At 55.7% G+C, this 15,023-nt stretch overlaps 1 protein-coding gene across 4 annotated transcripts in view; it reads left to right on the forward strand.

Moving 5' to 3' along the window:
* The window catches only part of LOC124231293 (1-acyl-sn-glycerol-3-phosphate acyltransferase gamma), a 56,282-nt gene that overhangs the window by 7,999 nt on the left and 33,260 nt on the right, over window positions 1–15,023 (forward strand). The window contains exon 1 of one of the 4 annotated variants that reach the window (XM_046647989.1): window positions 782–861. The exons of the other annotated variants lie outside the window; for them this stretch is intronic. The gene's annotated coding sequence lies outside the window, so the exon portion shown is untranslated. Of the gene's footprint in view, window positions 1–781; window positions 862–15,023 lie in introns of those variants that run through there. 4 annotated transcript variants of the gene reach the window in all.

Consider the following 15,023-nt stretch of genomic DNA (forward strand, 5'->3'; position numbering starts at 1 on the left):
CCTGCCAACCAGTCCCAAAATGCAGAGTCTTGAGAAAATAAGTGTCTTCTCATTACCTGAACACGTGGTGCCCGGGGTGGCTGAGGGCCGGAGAGCCCGTCACAGGCCTCGGAAGACTTTGCAGGGTGACCCCCTGTCAGATGGGAGCTGGTCGTCTTGTAGCCCACCCTTAGCAAGCGAGCCCCCACTATGAGTGTGGCGTTATCCAGGACACCTGCTGCTGGGCACGCCCTCTGAGCGTGTTCTTCCCCCTGGCCTGCATCAGCACCGCAGAATAATTGTGAGTTGCACAAACAGCGTCTGGTGTAGAAAGTTTCTGAATACGCTTCAGAGCTCAGGAGACCTGGCCGCTGGTTTTCCTGGGCTCACACCGCAGACTGTTTACTCGTGTTTGGTTTGCATAGTAACCTGTCTGCTCCGTGTGTCCCGGGGTGGATTGGAGGGGCGCTGCATCAGCCGGTCCCTGAGAGCACCAGCCCCGTTCCCGGAGCTCTGCCACCAGTGGCTTATTCCCCAGAGCGAGTCAGGGCGAAGAGCCTTTTCCTGTGGGGCTTTATTTTTGTTATTTATTTGTGTATTTAAAGCTGTGCAAGGGCAGCTTGGGTTGCAGAGCGGAATACAAAACTGCCTGGCTCCTCGTGTGAAGCCAGGAAGTCGCCTGCTGTAGGCGCCACCGTTGTGTCCTCAGCTGGGCCCTCGGTTGTGTCCTCAGCTGGGCCCTCGGTTGTGTCCTCCAGAACAGCGTGGACGTGCCTGGGACCGGAGAATGCTTCTCTAGACGGTGTGGGGCTGTGGACACTGCGTCTTCCTCTTCTTCCTGGGAGCAGAGGGGAAAACTCAAGAAACGCACAACGTTTCCTAGTAAGTGCAGCCAAAAAGCACTGGGAGCTCCACGTGCCAGCAGCGGTCAGTGGGAAGACACCCTGGGCGGAGCGTGAGGCGGGTTCGACGTTCTCAGCAGGAGGGAGCCCAGTGAGGCCTTGGGGAGGCCGGGGAGTCTTGAGCAAGTGCTTGTGGCACCTTTCCCCCTTGTTGGTCGTCCTGCACCATGTAGCGGGCATCACGACGTCCTCTCCCACTTCTAACGCTGAGCCAAATCTGGATAAACAGGCTGGTGAGATGACGTTCCCAGTGGGCTGGCGGCGTCTCGTTAGCCTAATAAATGCAGTGGGACTTTGGAGGGGGTGCGGCTCGGCTGCCTGGGACAACTGTGCTTGGTGAGTCCTGAGAGCCAGAGGCATAGAGCAGAGCCATAACTGCTGAGGCTCCTTTCCTTCTGGAAGCTCAGCGCCTCGTCACTGCTATTCTGTGGGTCTGGGCAGGACCCATTTTCTTGAGGTTTCTGATGTCAGGAATGGACATGTGTCTCTGGGGAAACCACGGGAAGAAGGGTAACGAACTGTGATTTACCAGCCAGCGTCTGAGGCTCGGAGCAGCTGGGACACAGCCCTGGCCCCTGGGAGCCGCTGGAGACAGAAGAAGCCAGGGTTCACCCCTGGGGGGTCTGGGGTAGGACTGGCCGCACCGGGGGCAGGGAAGAGCTCCGGGGCCAGCGTCAGCGCAACCTGGGTTCAGATCCTGGTTCTGGCTCTTTGGGATCTTGGGCAGCGTCATTGGAGTTGGCGGGAGTGCCGACAGAGCAGAGCTGTGTGGTCTTTGAATGAGTAACTCCTGTGTATACCTGTCGCTTAGTGTGACCTTGGCGTGGCCTCTGTGGCCTCTCGTCTGTGTCTGGGCGTGGTCTCCCTGACCTCTCACCAGTGCATCTTGGCCTGCCTTTGTGGTTTTCTTAGTCTCCCCGTTGCCTCTGTGCTCTCTCACACCACAGTGTGAACCAGCCCTCCCAGCTGACTTACAGGTTGTCAGCACCCGATTCTGGGGTGTTTCCAGATGGGGTCCCCCTGGATGGCCGGGACAGGAGGGGTGAAGCTGGCAGAAGCCAGATCCTAGTTTCTGTGAGGGCCCAGGGTGAGGCAGGGGAAGGGTCAGAGCTCTGACCCACACACATCTGGACTGCAGGTGAGCAGAGGGAACAGGGCAGGGGAGGGGGTGGCTCAGATGGCAGGAAGAGTGACAGAGGGAATGGGAGGGGCCAGGCCCCGGGCGCTCAGGCCTGCCAGCAGGCATGGACAGGGCTGGTCGCCGCTGTCCCCACCTGTCCTCCGCTGGAGGGGAATCGTATGTCTGTTCTGGAAGCTGGCTAGAGGCACGGCTCGCTGCGTGGCTCTTGCAGGTGCCACCGTGGACCCCGCGAGCACCGGCAGCTGCTGCACGCCCACGTGGGTGGCCCACAAGGCCAGGCTTTCTCTCTTCCCCCAGCCTCAGGCACCCCTCCCAGAGGTCGTGCTTTAGCTCCCTCCTGGAGGTTCGCTCTCTGAGGTTCGACTGCATGTTTAAGTGGCGGTTGCTCCCTGTTTCCCAGGGCGGGAACTCGTGGGCTCAGCAGGTGCTGGGTGAAGGGGCGGCTGACTCTGCCTAGGGACTCCCTTCGCCGTGCACCTCACCGTCTCTGGGCAGACAACTTGGGGTACCCCACTGGATGGGGTGGGTGTCAGCGGGGCTAAGAATGAGAAGTTCTCTTTGAAACTACCTAATAATAGCTGCTCACTTGCCGTTGCCTGCTTCCCCGCTGGCGGTCCGGCCGTGCTGCTGGCTAAGTGGGAGCGATTGCCTTCACCTGAGTTTCTCTCAGTTACACGTGTAACAAAGGGAGAGCAGAAATTTCATGAGGACATTTATCTAGTCTAAAGAAGGTTTTGTCAAGTTTTTAAAACATCCCTTTTATGTTGCTGCTCTGAGGAAACCACCAGGAAATCCTATCAACTGATTCCCAGGTCTTCTCTTTTGATATTTTGGTATAAATCATTCATTTTCAGGTCCAGGGAAGTAATGCAGAGATATTATATTCCTGTGACATTTTCTTGTGCAATGCATTCAAATTAGTTTTGTTCTCCTTAACCTTAAAAAAGAGACGTGGAGAGTGACACCCCAAGAGTGACACAGAGACCGGGGTGAAGTTGGCAGTGGGTGTGGCTCTCAGGCCAAGGAGGGTGAGGACCCCTGGTCGATGGGGCCTGAGCCCGGGCTGGCCACACAGTGGCAGGCAGGACCCCACTCGGGGGTGTCTCCACTCAGCAGAAACACTACGGGAGGAGAATTTTGACAAAATCCCAATGTCAACATTTCAAAATAAGCGAAACCGAGACTCTAAACATTCTAGGCTTGCTGCGTTTTGCACGAATAATTAAAGAGCATAATAAGAAGCAACAACCATCTCCATATTCCATGCAGTTAATGAAACCACAGACAGGGCCCAGGTTTTGTTTCGGTCCTGCCCCTAGCCTGGAGAGACATCGTGGGGACACCTTGTCATCTCTGTTGGCTGTCTCCTCCACGGCCAGAGGTTTGGGAACGATGGTGACGTCATCATCAGAGATAACTGTTTTCAGCATTTGCCATGCCAGGCCTTTCTCTAGTTGCTGTCCCTGTGTAAACGCTGCCACCACCCATTGCCATGGGTACAGTTATTACTCGCATTTTGCGGTCGAGGAAACTGAGGCCCAGCCAGGAACTGGGGGTGGTGCTGGCACTGGACGCTAGTCGGATGGCCAAGGCTCGCTGGGACCCTCTCCTCTGGGACTCTGTCTGTGATGTGCTGAAGACCCCAAAGTTCCACAGTCCAAAGCAAGGGCAAGAGCCTGGGCCGTATCAGCAGACCTGCGCCCTCGAGCCCGCCCGCGCTCAGCATCGAGAACCAGGAATGACACAGCCTGGAAACGATGCAGGTGCAGCCGACTGTTCCTCTGTTCTCTGTCCCCAACCCATCGGGAGCTCCGTGCGCAGGGACGATGCTGAGCCCCGGGAGCAGAGGGCAGGCCCTGTCACTGCTCCCAGGGGCCTAGAGGCCAGCAGAGAACGGGAGAAGGGAACCCAGCACAGCTAGGGGAGCCACGGTGCTGTTGACAGGCCTGGAGGCAGCCCCAGGGGTCCAGTCTCCAGGACAAGGGCTCAGAGGGGCCTGCAGCAGTGTGGGGTATGCAGGAATCCCACAGGCCACCCAGCCTCCTGCCGAGGGGCCAGCCTGCCTCCCAGCCTGCAAATACAGCAGGACGCTGGGGACAAGGACAGGATGTGGGGTGAGTCTGAAAGGGCTGGAATTCGGAAGGCGGCTGTTGGGGGGCACAGTGGCAGCCGGGGGTGGGCCATGACCCGATTTCCACTTTGGACATGTTGTTCTGGCTGTACTGTGGAGGAGCAGGTTGGCACAGTGAAGTCCTGGGGGCTCCCGAAGACAAAGCCTTTCTGGCGGAGGGCAGAGCCAGCCCCGGCCTCAAGAAGTCCTCACAAATGCCTTTTTAAATGAGAACTGGCCTCGGGCAAAGGCCGACTCCAGGTGCTGCCTCCCACCGTCCAGTCAAGGGCCCCGGCCGCCCTTCTGAAGACCTGAGAGCGATGCAAGGTGGGGCTGCACAACCTCATAGGCCGGCGTCCCCACGGCTCGGGCACACCGAGGCCCCCAGAGGTCTTAATGCTGCCTCTGCCCGACTTTGGGCCGCGGTCGTGTAGACGTGGAGCACTGCACAGCTCTCCGAGGAAGGAGAGTTTCTCCTTATTGTTTGTTAGAAAGCCGAGGTCCGGATACAGCAGGGCACACGGCCTTGCCTCTCAGGCCTCCCTGTCACCAGGAGCGCTGTCACCTCTAGGAGAGCACGCACGGCTGCTTAGGAGGGGTCCTCCTGGGTCAGCAGCTTCTCGTGCTTCTTTGGGGATTAGGGAGTAGGAAAGCCTTAGCCAGCAGTGTGCTGCTCAGGGCAATCCTCTGAAGCCCTGTCAGGGGACCAAGTGGAGGAGTAACGCCCGCCTGTCTCCTCGCAGCCTCTGGGCCAGGGTATGGGCAACAGACAGATGCCTGTGGAAGGAGCCTTACAGTAACCATCCAGAGGGCCCAGGCCCAGCCGCCTCTGGGTCCCACGGGCACGTTGGCACACTGCAGACCCCCTGGGGAGCACAGGGGGCGGGGTCCAGTGTTTCCAGCCGTGGGGTCCTCCCACTGTGCAGGGCGCAGGTGGGGTGGGAGGGGCTGTGGCCAGGCGGGCGCAGGCGGCCTGGGCTGTCATCTGTTTGCAAGTAGGTCTTTTGTGTCACCTGCCACGGGAGATGCACACAGCAATGACTGCCATTTTGTCCCAGTACGGCGTGATGCCCTGAAGGAGGATCCCTTAGCCAGAGGATCCAGCAGATGCTCTCACAGGAAGACCTCTCTTCCTGTCCCTCTTGTGTCTGTTGAGGGCCTTCTGCACTGGGAGCAGGTTCTGGGCACGTTTGTCCCTTCATCGCTTTCTCTCGTTTCAGCTCTGTCATTGCAGATCTGACGGGGAGCCATGGGGAGCAGCCGACCTGTGCGTGTCTGCTCATCCACTCATCCAGTTATTCAAGGCCGTTTTCTGGAGAATGAGAGATGTGCCTCTTCCCCACAGTTCTTCACTCGGGAACAAGGGGCCTGGCGTCGGGAACGTGGTGTCACATGTGTGGCCTCTGGAGCCCTTGTCCGTCCGGGTGGGGAGCCTGGGGAACCCTTGAGCAGGGACCTGGCCCCACATAGAGGATGTCTGTCCATCCCTCGGAGGCCTTTCCAGGGTCTTTCTGGCCCAGTGGACAAGCTTGGGCTGAGCCTCCCTAGCTCACCCTGTGACCCCACCCCAGGCCATGCTGGTGTCAGAGTTGTCGTGCTGTCGGGGTCTCCGTGGCTTCTGAAAGGTTGGGGGACGGATGTGCACTCTGGGTCTACAGGCTTGGGGTCAGGTGCAGGGGCCGCCTGCAGACCTGCATCCCGGCCGGCCGTGACGCCACCTGTTTACAGCCGCACCAGCAAAGCCGCTTATTGGATTAGCGGCGCCGGCAGAGCCCACAGCGGCCGAGGAGAGGCCACGTTTCGTGTGCTGCCCTCAGGGATTCCTGTCTTCCTGTGAGTCGCTCTCTGGGCCTCACTTGCAGGTCGGAAGGCACGTCCAGAGTGCGCGTGCCCCTCTCTTGCGGAGCAGGTGGTCTTAGCAGCCATGGCCCGTGAGACGTAGGTGGCGGGCCTGGGTAATCCCTCTTCCTCATCCTCTGGCGAAGGCTGACCCTACTTCCGCCTCCAGTCTCCTTTCCACTGACCTTCCGAAGCTCCGGGACAGGGGGTCCGAAGATGCTGGCCAGCTGCTCGGCCTGCCTCTTCTCAGGGGTGTGCGCCGCCCTGGTGGCTGTGGCTCTCGCCTATTACTTCTACTGGTGAGCGTGGCGGGCTGGGCTGGCCAGCCTGGGGAGGGGTTCCCGGGTCGGGGCTTGCTTCCCTCTGCTCTCCCCCTCCTGTTTTCCGCATGTCACAGACGTCCTGCCCCCAGGATGGGGACCCCGTGGTGGAGACGGAAGCACATTCCCATCTTCTGGTTACTTCCAGAGCGCAGCTGGGCTGACCCCGCCTCGCCAGGTCCTTTGGGGTTATCCTACCCTTCGGTGAAAACTTTTTTGTCTGAAATGTCCTGCAGAAGTTCAGAGTTTTAGCCCGTCAAGTAGCATATGGGTGGGGCTCGTATGTTCAGAGAAAGAGTAAAGCGGATGCTCAAGCGAGGCCGCCCCGCTGCTTCCCCATCGCTCTCTCCCTCTTAACTCAGGTCTCCTGGGGTGGGGGTGGGGTTGCTGATTTACAGGGTGGTTCATAAATTAAGCAGAACACCCTGCTGCACCCATAAATGACGAGCTGGGTTATGGTGAATCAGCCACGACCCTTCTCGGCGGTTGTGACTGGAGCGCACACGCGTTCTTGCTGCGAACGTGGGAACCGGTGAGGTGTCATGGCCACACCAGCCTGGGCTTCCGGGGCTCGGCTCCAGCCCAACCCCATGGGAGGCTGCGACGGTAAATGGGCGTGTGTGCACTGAGCCCCAGTTCCCGTCTGTAGAATGGATGCCAATCTCTGCCCTGTCTCTGTGCGGTGACCTGTGCACACGGAGCCGACAGTGCTGGCACTGCAGGACAGAGCGGTCCAGGCGGGGCGGTGCCCGCGTGATGGCCGTGCTCTTGGGGTACCTGTGGAAGACCCAGAACCCTGGGTCTGCACTGACTTTATTTTCTAGAGCTGGATAATGGGGTCGCTTCCTGTGAAGAGACGTCGGCTGTCCCACAGGCTCTGGCTCTGGATTATTTTTGTTCCTCAGACGCGCCTGGACGTTTGGCAATTCTCTCTGGTCTGGAAGCTTCCTTTCCTGTCGACCCGATTAAGGCTGCTTCCCCTTCTGAAGAGACCGTGGCATCGGGGCAGCAAGGCCGGCAGAGGCAGGGCTGGCCCGTCCTCCTCCGATTGGGTAGTCATTTACTTCTTAGAGTGAATTTACGCCCCAGAGGTATTTGCATTTTTGGCCTTATGTGAAAATGATTGGTAAGATTTACAAAGAGAATTACAAGGAACCCAAGCCTGGGTTTAGGGGAGGAATTAGCCCAGCTGAGGGGACGAGAGACTTCTGTCCTTTGCATAAGGAATTGCAGCCTCCGCGAGCATGGGGTAGGGGCTGGGGTTGGTCAGGGGGTTCCTCAGACCCCAGGAGCCCCCGCAGGAGGAGCGGCCACTTACCTGATCATAAACCTGGAGGCGCTTTGGGGAGTGAAGGGCCCCGCACAGGTGGGCAGCCCCACAGCCTACAGGTGGCTGCCGCGTGGGGCCACCCTCGAGCCCCTGGTGGAAGGAGGTGTGTGACATCGAGGGCTCACCCCCCTCGTCACCCATTACCCATGGCCGCCAAGGCAGCACCAGGAGAAGCGGCTCGGTGGGTTCCGAAGGCCGCCTCCAGCTGGTCCCGAGTGGGGCAGGGCGGCACTGGTCAGAGTTGGACTTGACCGGGAAATGGACACTGTCGCGTGCCCGCCCAGCAGACTTCCCCCCTCGCCAGGGGAGGTGCACGCGGGTTCTCTAGCCCGTCTGTCCTCCGACATTTCCGCTGCTAACACCCATCCCAGCCAATAAATAATCGCTTGATCCACAAACAGGGAGAGACTCTGTTCAGAGAACATTCTTGAAGCTTGTGACCTGGCTGGAGGAGTCAGTCAGCCACACCTAGGTGGTTCTCATCCCTGACCTCAGAGCTGGGAGAAAATGTTGAGGTTTTGTTCTCTGGGTCTTTGGAACCATCTTTGCCCCAGCGAGTACAGGACTCGGGGCTGCCTTTTCAGCTACAGTCTCCCGGGTGACCGCGTGTCCCGCTCTGGGCTGGCTCTGGCTCAGAGCTGGCGTGGAGGAAGGCTCTCCTGCACAGCACGCCCCTCCTGCCCCCCGTGACCACTGACTGGGAGCCCGGCCCCCACGTGACAAAGCCCCGGCCCTCTTCTGCATTGGAAGGTGCTGGAGGGGAACCCTCTGTTCCTCTGAGGCTGCTCGCCTTTGCGAGTTTGGAAGCGCTCCAAAGAGAAGCCTCATGGCCTCTGCTGGGCTGTTTTGAGCTGCAGAAAATATAAATCTTGGCTCCAAGGTGCTGGCAGGGACCCTCGTTCTTTCCTATGCCCTGCCCCATGGCATCTTCCTGCCACGCACGGGTGGCCACAACAGCTACAGCTGCCCACCCCTGACGTCACAGCATCCAGGAGAGGGGCCCTCTCCTCATCTGCTGTTCTCATGGGAGAGGATGCTTTCTGTAGAGGCTGCCTCTGGTGCCCAGGTGTGAACCCATCGCTAGCAAGGGGACTGGACATGGTCAGTGTGTGGTCTGGGAGGTAGATGTCCCCACCCCGTGAGGGCGGGTCTCTTTCTGAAGGGAAGTCTGGCAGAGCTACACGGTCACAGAAGGTGCCACACAGAGCCTCTGACCGGACGAGCGAGGGCGTGGGAGCACAGCCACGTCCCCTGCGGGTCTGAAGAGCTGCCACGTCAGGGCTCAGTGGCTGGGCTGCACCTGTGCTTTGCTCAGTAAGCCCTGGCCCAGCCTTGGATGTTAGAGCCCAGGACCCGCCTAGGACACGGAAGAAACGTTGGTTCCAGCTCCCAGCTGTGCATCTGCCACCTCTCGCAGGTCGCCGTTGTTTTCATTCAGCAGTGTCACCAGTAAATGCTTTCAGACACTGCATTCATTAAGATTCTTGACGTGCGCCCTGGACCATAAAATCTGAGCATGCTTCTTTAAACTGCTCAATAACGAGGTTAAAGTAACCTGCCAACCCACATACTGTTGGGCACCACCCGAGAGCCCAATAAAATGCCCTCTGGCTGCGCCCGCCCGCCGCCAGGGAGAGGCGTGTGCCGTCGCTGCTGGAGCAGGGAGGCCGTCGGGGAGTTGAGGTGGCGGCCAGCCGCCTTCTCTTTGGGGAGAAAGTAGGAAGAGCTGTGTTGCCCTCCTCTCGAATCTTAAATATTTACTGAGTTCATCGACCTTGTTGCTGAAGCTGTTCAGTACCTTGGCTTACGCATTCTCCTCATCCTCAAAGAAAAGAACTCCCGCCCCTGAGCGATGGCCTCATGTGAGAGAGACGTTTTCGCAGCTCGTCTACAGTGTGTGGAGATGTGTCGGGAGGCCCCAGCGGGAATCGCTCTTAAGCCACTGTCCTGCATACACACATGTGCACACGCGCTCACACACACAGACGTGCCCACACACCCCGCCTGTGTGTCAGGGGTGGTCAGTGCCGCCTGTCAAGGGCTCCCAGACCTGGTTTGTTGGTAAGTTTCCCCGTTTTCTTACTTAAAGTGTGGTCAGCCCACTGGACTGTTTTCAGAAAGACAAACTAGCACCAAAACCTGTATTTGAAATTACAGCAGTAGCTGTTTTCAATGTTAGTGATTTCTAACCGGGTTCAAGAACCGGATTCCAACCGTGCCCTTCAGGACAGCACATTGTGTGGATGTTAGGAGCTCGCTAATTCAGAGCGCCTGGGGAAAGCGTCTGAGGGGTGAGACTGACAAGTGAGAGAGCCAGGCTTCCCCGAGTGTGCAGCGTGAGAGAGTAGCTGGTCGGACCGTTCTTGCCTGCAGAACTTCCCAGAGTACGCATCCATTGTCTCAATGGAGTGGGGCGCGCGGAATTTCCCAAACTAATGTGACTACGCAACCCTCTCATAGCAAGTCACTTCTTGAGATTAGCAGCTGAATTACGCAGTTTTATGATTGCTCAAAATGATTCAAATATCTGTTATTCACAGAGAAAATAGCACGTTTGTTTGCCGGCCTGGGAGCCTGACCATCCTTTTAAATTTGGCCATTAAAGGATCTTTTAGACCTCCGTCTGTTTGTAAGGCAGGGAGGGACTCTATCCCTTGAAGATTTTTCAGGAGTTTTCATGCATGCTCTTATTTAATGCTCAGAGCCAGCCCGTAGTACTGGGAGAAAAGTTTATCTTATTCTCATCTTTGAACAAGAAACTGGAACTCAAAATGATCACGTCATGTGCGGAGGCCGCAGGCGTGGAACAGGAGCCCATTCCTGAGCCCGGGCCCGAGGCACTTGCTGCAGGCAGGCTCCTCCTCTGCTGGAGAGCTTGCCAGGGCGCCTGCGGCTGGCAGCGAACACGGGCATGTTGACTGAGTGGAAACCTTCTGCAGGTCATTTTTACTCGACTGAGTTACAAAAGGACCGGCTGTTCATCGTTAAAGATGATATCATTTCATAATCAATATTAACCCCTGCGCTAACATGTTTTTACACTTCTGTCACGATAAAAGTCGTAATGTGCAGTGGTTCAAAGGGAAGTCAGTTTCCCAGCTGCCTCCTGCTCACACCGCTGCCCGGCAAAGGAGCCCGCTGAGAGTGAGTCCTGGTCTCATTCTAGATAGTTTGCACATGCCCCTGTTTCTTGATTTATTAGTTTTATTCAGCTCCCCGACTGATATTTACTGAGCGTTTCCCATGTGCCCGGCACTGCTCTGGATTTCTGGTGGTCGGTGAACACGACAGACAACCCCTCACCCTCGCAAACAGTACTTGTGTGCAATGAGGGATTCAGGCAGCTGAAGCGCCTGCTGCCTTCTCTCCAACTCTGCCGCCGAGTTTGGTTATTTTATTGTTTTTAGTTATTTTACTGTTCCCTTAAAACCTTGATGTAGTTAAACTTCCACTTTTTCTTGCATCAACTTAGACAAAAATCTCCTGACCCCCATTATGTAAAATAATTGAGGCTTATGATGTTTATAGTCTGCTCTTTAATTATAAGTAAGTTCTCCATGCTTCTTTCATGGGTTGATTCTAAATATTGAAAGTCCAGAAACAGCATTCACAATAAAATTGTTAAAAATTAGTTGCTGCAGACACTACAGAGAAGGAACTAGGATGCTGAGGCGTTAACTCTTTGCTGCTGGAGGAGGAAGATTTAAGCTCTTCATTAAACCGATTGTGGGAAATCATGCCCCATGTTAACTGGATTTACATTTGGATCACAATTTCCTTGCATACCATTTTTTATTCCTTGAAAATCTTAATTGCTTTGCTTTTTATTTTTGAGAAAAGAAGCGTATTCTTTCTTCAATACCAAAATCTTCCAGCTCCTTAATCTTCTTCTTTGTTGAACAAATTCTGCATTCTTCCTGAGAGACTTCTGTTCTAATTTGGACCGGTTTCCTTCCAGGGCAATCTATAAAGCTGTTATCCAGGCGTTTCTCTCATTGCATAACTGGGCCATTTCTTCTTTTTCTTAAATCCCGTGTCTTCCTTTTCATTGGATTTTTCCTTCTTTTGCTCAGCTACGTCCTCAAGTAGTCCTCTTACAAAGGATGAGCGGAAGTTAAATTTTCTGAAGCCTGGCCTATCTTGAGACTGCCATAATTTGTGTTTTCATTCTTTTTCAGGGTCCTGAGAGAAAACAAAAGGTATTCGAACTGTGTAAAGTGAGGAGGATTTCGTTAATAAAGGGGCTGTTTACAAAGGTGTGGGCAGGAAGTAGGGAAAGTGATAGGAAAGTTAAAAACTTGAGTCAGAGCATTCTTGCTGAACATGTGCCTTATTTCAGCCACATTCTCACGGGGAAGGGAAGGGTCCTGGGGAAAGTAGGAGGAGTGTCATGGAATGAAAGTTTACTTTTCTTGGTCCCAGGGTCCAAACTCCGTGACACATGTAGAGTGATCCCACTTTGGATTGTGCTCAAGCATTGGATTCTAGAGAAAACCTGGTTGCGTTCCACTGCTGTTGTTCTGAAGGTCCCGGCCTGCAAGTGCATGTGAAGTGGCAGCTGCTGGTGGCATCAGTGTTTCAGGACGTTCATGATGAAGCGAGGCATTCGTAGCAGGAGGGCGTTGTTGTTTTCTTGTTCAGTCAGCAGGCCTGTTCTTTGTTACGATTCAGAAAAATCAGTGTCCCGGGAGTGAGGGAGTTATGCAGGAGAGAAGAGCAATGATTCCGGGGTGCATTTTCCAAAGGGGGCTGGGCAGACTGGGTGCAAGTGTCCTCCTGTTAGAATGTTCCAGCAGTTCTGCGAGGTGTATGGGGAGGACTTGGAGTGTCTATGCAATTAGAAGGAATTAAAAATTAAAAGCAATTGAAAAAATTTAAATGTTGCAAAATCATTCCCAAGTCGTTGGCGTTTTTTAGATAAAAGCTGTCTTATTGTTGGAAGATTGATTTGAATGGTTGAACTTGCAGGCAGGTTCCGCCACATATCTGGAATCGGGGGGTCCTGTGTTGACCATTTAATTGAAAACACACGTGAAGCCAGCAAGTTCTAGTCTAACTTTTTAGTTTCATTTAATCTAAGAAACATCCCTAAAACTAGTGCAATGGATAAGCCACCTCTCTAGTGGTGGGGCCAACACGCCCAGCGTCCTGCGTTCCTCGCAGCCTTTGCCATCCTCTTTCTGGCTCCCTCCTTCACACCCTCCGCAGACAGGCCTTGAGGGCTTCCCCAAGAGGGCGGTTGCTTCTGAGCGTTGTCACGTTGCTTGGTGTGGAATGCTTGCCCAGTAGAAAGAGCAGCTTTATCAGAAGATGAGCTGCTAGAGGAGCGGCAGGTGGTATCAGACGTCGCCAGACTCGCTGGCAGAGAGCAGCGCATGCGGGGTGTCCCTCACGGGCCTGGGGGCAGTGCTGCTAAGCCGGGCCAGGCTCAGAAACGGTTAACTTAAGCAGTGTTGTCCGTGAAATATTTCCATCGTTATCTGCTATCAATGACTCCTTAAAGCAGTTTTAACTTCAAAGATGACTTTTTGCTTTTAATACATTTATAATTATATAAGTGATAATTAGTCTGTGCCAAAACAGTTGAATGAAAAATAGAAAGGTACCCCAAAAGTTCCTACTGTTTCATGACCCAGAGACACTCCCGCGGCGTATTGGTTCAGGTTTTTCCAGGGTGTGTGTGCGTGTCGCGTAACAGCAGGTGTAGACACCTTTTCAGCCGCACTGTGGTGGACGCATTCTTCATGTTCGTCAGTCCTCGTCACGCTTGATTTCTGACGGCCAAAAGCACCCAGCGAGGTGGCTTTGCGCCTCGTGGCGCCCGTCTTTCGGTGTCACCCGCAGCACACATGACTGTCTGGAGACAGTCACCTTCCCACTCGGCTCCTCGTTTCCTTAGGGCTCCCTAGCGCTGAACTCCAGGCTGAGGCCGCGACTTTTGAAGGACAGGAGCGGGCGTGCAGCTCGCCCTGCGGAAGAGGAGGCTTCCCGAGGGCGGCACTGCCCGGTGTTGTTCAGCCCGCGCCGGCGGGAGTCCGCGCTTCTGTTTTTTTTTTTGTTTTTTTTTTTTTTGAGGAAGATTAGCCCTCAGCTAACTACTGCCAGTCCTCCTCTTTTTGCTGAGGAAGCCTGGCCCTGAGCTCACATCCGTGCCCATCTTCCTCTACTTTATATGTGGGACACCTACCACAGCATGGCGTGCCAAGCGGTGCCATGTCTGCACCCTGGATCCGAACCAGCGAACCCCGGGCCACCGAGAAGCGGAACGTGTGAACTTAACTGCTGCGCCGCCAGGCTGGCCCCCGCCCTTCTGTTTTAAGGCTCCATCCTAGGAAAGTGATTCATGGAGCTTGAGCACTCTCGAGGCGTCTTCAGAGTTATGATGGCCTGTACCAGGGGCCATTCCGTGTGCTTGCAGTGCGACCTGGAAGCTTCTGGAACCCATGGGCTCCCATGGCCTCTGCTAATCCAGTTTGACGTGCAGGGCTTGTGGGGGTTGGTTTTTAGGGGGCAGAGACGTCGAGCCTCAAGCTGGTTGCTCGGCCCTCCGGAGAGAAGAGCCTGTGTTTGGCAACACTGTTACAAGGGGACATGGACACTCGTGTCCCACAGTCACCTCGGCCAGTTATTTCCAGAAGTAGAAAGGGATGCCGTGGCGAGAGGGCCAGTTTTAATGCCACATTTAGTGAAGGCGGGAGAATGTTTTTAGCAAGGTCAGAAGATAGTTTTATTTAAGTCCATCATGAGGAGACAACCAGATGGAAAGCTTGCTGTGGGTGATCATGCTGTGTGACGGCTTTCTCGCCATGCTCGATGTCCCCTGGGCTCGGGGCTCTGGGTGTGAATGGGGCTGCGTCAACAGGCAGGGCCATCAGGAGGGGGCTGGCGGCACCGCCTGGGGGAGGGAGGGCCGGGCCTCGGCGTTTCCCGAGCTCCCCCAGATTTGTTCGTTGTCCTGTCTCGCTCCTTCCTTCTGTGACCAGCTGCAACCTCAGTGCCAAGTAGCAACGTGTTTGCAGCACAGCAGAGCCCCAGGCCCTAACATGCCACCACTGGAAGAATGCATGTCCCCATCCCGCTCCCGGGACTGGATACCCCAAGAGCTGCTCTCAGAGATGTGTAGGGAGGCCCCTCGCCCTGGCGGCCCACCCACTGGTGGCTATTTTACGCTCAGGAGGTGTGTGCTGTGTGGGCCTGGGGCTGTTCCCACCCTGTCCCTGTGTCCTGCCGCCTGAGTCCCACGATGTCACTCCCAGCTCAGGCCCTGGTTGCCTGAGTTTTTGAGTAGAGGAGAGAAAAAGATGGAGAAAAGGCCAGGGAAGGGGCCAGCCCCCTGCAGGTGCTCTGTGTCCCCGGCTGTCCCCTCACTGCCCTGCAGGTGCTGCAGGTCCCCGGCTGTCCC

Source organism: Equus quagga, chromosome 21, assembly GCF_021613505.1.
Source record: "Equus quagga isolate Etosha38 chromosome 21, UCLA_HA_Equagga_1.0, whole genome shotgun sequence".
Lineage (NCBI taxonomy): Eukaryota > Metazoa > Chordata > Mammalia > Perissodactyla > Equidae > Equus > Equus quagga.